At 35.7% G+C, this 4,071-nt stretch overlaps 1 pseudogene; it reads left to right on the top strand.

The window, feature by feature from the left end:
• Positions 1-3,713: 3,713 nt before the first annotated feature.
• On the top strand, positions 3,714-3,832 carry LOC112480225 (annotated as a pseudogene).
• Positions 3,833-4,071: the final 239 nt, after the last annotated feature.

The following is a 4,071-nucleotide window of genomic DNA, read 5'->3' as shown; positions in this document are numbered from 1 at the left end:
CAGCCTGTCAACAAAGCATTAACATGTATTTTACCACAATGCCTGATTGAAGGTAAGACAGCAGGCTATAGCTGCCATATGTGTGTGTGTATATATATATCCTCAATCTTTTTTAATACAGTTTACCAAAATAAAATTATTGACTTTAGGGCATAGAATCACACTTTAAATGAGAAAACAAGCAGTTCATTTATTTCACAAGTATTGATTAAATACCTGCTGTGGGACTATCCCTGTGTTAGGCACTGGGATAATTGCAAAATTATGATGTACTCCAAGTTGAAAAATTCTGTCTGGTTAACTGAAACATATATATTAATATTTATGCCAAGTGTTAAAATAGACTGGTCACTGTATCAGTGAAGTCTGGACTTTTATGCTTTATATATTTATAGTTCTCTTCTGAGAATTCACAATGGTTTGTACTCTTCTCATTGTGCGATTAAATCCTTACAAAATGAGGAATTTCTGACAATAACATTTGTATATTGAAATTGGAAAATTTAATTATATTGCTTTCTTGTTCCTTAAAAAGCCAGTGCAACAGAGAAAAAATGCCATTTATATGAATCATGTTTAAAGAAAGTGGGATCTAACAGTGGAAGGCTTTCTTTCCATCTGTTTCCTTCCCTTTCTTCCCCACCCAGCTGAGTACATGGAATGCAAGTTCAGAATTATTACCTGAAGGGTATTGGAAAGAGAAGAATTTGGATGTCTCAGGGCACTGGCAGAGTGAGTGTGACGAAGAAGAAGAAGAAAAAAGAAGGAAGTGAGAGAGAACTTGCAGTAATCTGAATGCAACAGACTAAATTGCGCTCTCCCCCCCAAACTCATGTTGAAGCCCTAGCCCCTAATGTGATAGGGCCTTTAAGGAGGTAATTAAGGTTAAATGAGGTCATAGGAGTGAGATCCTAATCCAACAGGATGGGTGTCCTTATAAGAAGAGGACAAAATACTGAACAAGAGCTCCTGTGTGTGCTCTCTCTCCCTGCCTATTCTCTCCATCCCTCCCTGCTCCACATCCCATGCACAGAGGAAAAGTTACGTAAGGACACAGCAAGAAGGCAGCTATCTACAAGACAGGAAGAGAGGTCTCATCAGAAACCAACCCTGCTGGCACCTTAATCTTGGGCTTTTAGACTCTAGAACTGTGAGAAAAATTTCTGTCATTTAAGCCACTCAGTCTGTGGTATCTTGCTATGGCAGCCTGAGCAGACTAATACATGGAGGGAAGGCTAGGTATAGGCGGATGGATGAAAAATTGCTCTTGGCTGGGTGCCCAATATGATTGTTATGAAAAGGAATGTCTACTGTGGAATCGAAAGGGTTTTTTCTGTGTGTGCATGCATATGGGATTCCTCCTTGTGATCCCACATCCTCAGTAGAACCTGCTACACTTATATATGGTCATTGTGTACTTTTTATTTTGTTTCTGACAGCCAAAGAAGGTGCAGAATTTCATACCTAGGTAGATATAATGCAAAGTGGGACAGCACACACAAAGAGGAGCCTGGAGGCAGCTGGCACCCAGGAGAATACAAATTCTGGGAGGGAGATGACATTGTAATAATTTGAAGGATGGATTTAGACTTTAGGAAACATTATCTAGATTAAGAGATTTCTATGCTAAAATAGAGGTTTAAAGCTATTAGGATCCTCAGGAATTATCTCTGTTTTAATCCCTTAATTTAAAGATGAAGGAATTGGGGCCTTCGGAGGCCAGGACTGAGGTGTTCTTGCACTGCATTCTCATCCAGATGGAAAGTGGCAACAAGGTTGTTAAACTCTAAATTCAGTGCTTTGTTTATTTTTTAATTATAATACTTCTCATTTGTTTTTGACTGTATAATATATTTTTTTTCCTATTCCTAGCCATGTACCATCTCCTTAAGCTTCCTACTCTTACTGGTCTTAATTGATTTGAAAATTCATACAATAATTGTACTGTGTTGATTGAAAAACAAAATGAGATCATTGAAAGTGTTTTGCTACTATAAAGTTGCATAAAATGTAGGGTAGGATATTTTTATTACTTATTATTCAACTGTATAGTAAATTCATGTAAATATGTTCTCTTATTTGATGAGAAAAATTAGATTTTACTTTCAAATCAGAAACTGTTCAGGCTGGGGAAATATACTCTGTTCTCAACTAATACATAACACATATTCATCGATTTTTGTCAGGGCACACACACATACACACCCTAGCAGAAGCAGCCAACAAATGAGGCAGAAATATGGAAAGGTACTGACTTGGCAGTTAAGCAAGCCTAAATTAAAACCTTGACTACTATGTTAAGCAATAGCTTATTCTGGAATATATTCCTGAACCTCTCTATGCCTCATTTTCCTCCTGTGTGAAATTGGACGAATGCTCTTTCATGGGGTCATTGTGGAGGACAAAGAAGATAGAATAGATAAAGTATGGTCTCACAAATGCCATACACAGAAATACATATCTGTGTAATCTTTGTAGAAATGACTCCTCAATAAAATGGAAATGGCAGAGTATTGTCATCACAGGGTTGACCAGTCGATGAGAGGAAAGGATATATCTAGCAAACAGTTCCCTTCTGTCTTTTTTAAAACCAAGCTTAGGTAGACTTAATTTTGTGAAGTGAAAGAGGGCTTTATTTTTCTTTTCCCCCATTACATTCATGATTATATTAAGACTGGGGTTTCTTTATGTTATTTAAAAAAAAAAAAAAAAACAGGTATGAGAGATAAACAAAGTAGGGTAACAAATATATATACTTATTTTGTCAAGTGGGTTTCCAGTCTGTCCTTAAAGCTGTTTACCTCGGTGAAGAACTGGCTTATAATTGATCTGATTTTCTGTCAGGGGGGTTGTGCTAATGTTAACACAGCTCCACCGGGTCTGGCACAGGAAAGTGTGGCCCCGAAGGGCGGTGGCAGTTACTGAAAGGGAAAGAATAGAAGGGCTTTTAAACTCTCCAGTTTCTAGTACACGTGAGATCATATTGGATGTGGTACAGACATTACTTTGCCCTGAACAGTAGAGCATTCAAAGACTCTTACATTTTTGCATCACAAGTACCAAAGAAAATATTTACATTTTAATCCATTGCATTTTTAAGCTTTTTAGTAGACATTTAGGATATGGCAATCTTGTCTCAACCTAGTTAATGTAAAGACAAAAAAAATTTTAAGTAAACATTTATTTCAATAAATGTTTTTATTTCATCGACGATTTAAACAATATTCACAAGTGAATGGAAAGGTAAACCAACTTTGTAAAACTGAAATAGTAAGAAAATGAAATTATAACAAAGGTTTTTTGTTTCATATATTAATTGATGCTTAGGATCAATTTAATTCTTGACTGACTTTGAGATACTCAGAAATTTCTTTCCCTCTACACTACTTAGCACTTGACATTTTAGATACAGTTTTTAATTGAATGTGAGAAAGAGATTTTAATGTGCCCTAAATGTTTAAATAGAAATATTAATTTTGGGCAGTGTATTTATAAAACTAGAATGTATTCTAGAAAAAATATCTAACAATCTAAATAAAAAATACATAATATTTTTGTATATTATTTATTTTACTCTTAGTATAATAATGACTCCCTAAAATAACATTTGGAAAAATCATTTTGCTATATTTATTCCAATCGCACTGTACATAAGGAGCCATTGCAATAAAAACTAAAATGTGTTACTTACCTACTTGATATTAGAAAATAGAGTCTATGGCCATGCCATCCTGAACAAGCCCAATCCCCTCTGATCTTGGAAGCTAAGGAGGGTCAGGCCTGGTTAGTACTTGGATGGGAGACCACCTAGGAAGACCAGGTGCTGTAGGTGTAAAAAATAAAAAATAAGGGACTGTAAGCTGACAAGGTCCTTGCAATCTGTAAGGTCAATCAAGGGTTGCCTCACCTAAAAAAATAAATAAATAAATAAGAAAATATATGTCATGTTTCTTCGATACTACTCTAATTGTATTAGCCAAGATAGACTGCATATATGATAGTGGTCTCTTAAGACAATGGAGCTGAAAAATTCCTATCGCCTAGTGACATCATAGCTGTCCTAATGTCGTA

Source organism: Pteropus alecto, unplaced genomic scaffold (assembly GCF_000325575.1).
Source record: "Pteropus alecto unplaced genomic scaffold, ASM32557v1 scaffold73, whole genome shotgun sequence".
Taxonomy (NCBI): domain Eukaryota; kingdom Metazoa; phylum Chordata; class Mammalia; order Chiroptera; family Pteropodidae; genus Pteropus; species Pteropus alecto.
This window is presented reverse-complemented; position numbering and strand designations above follow the sequence as displayed.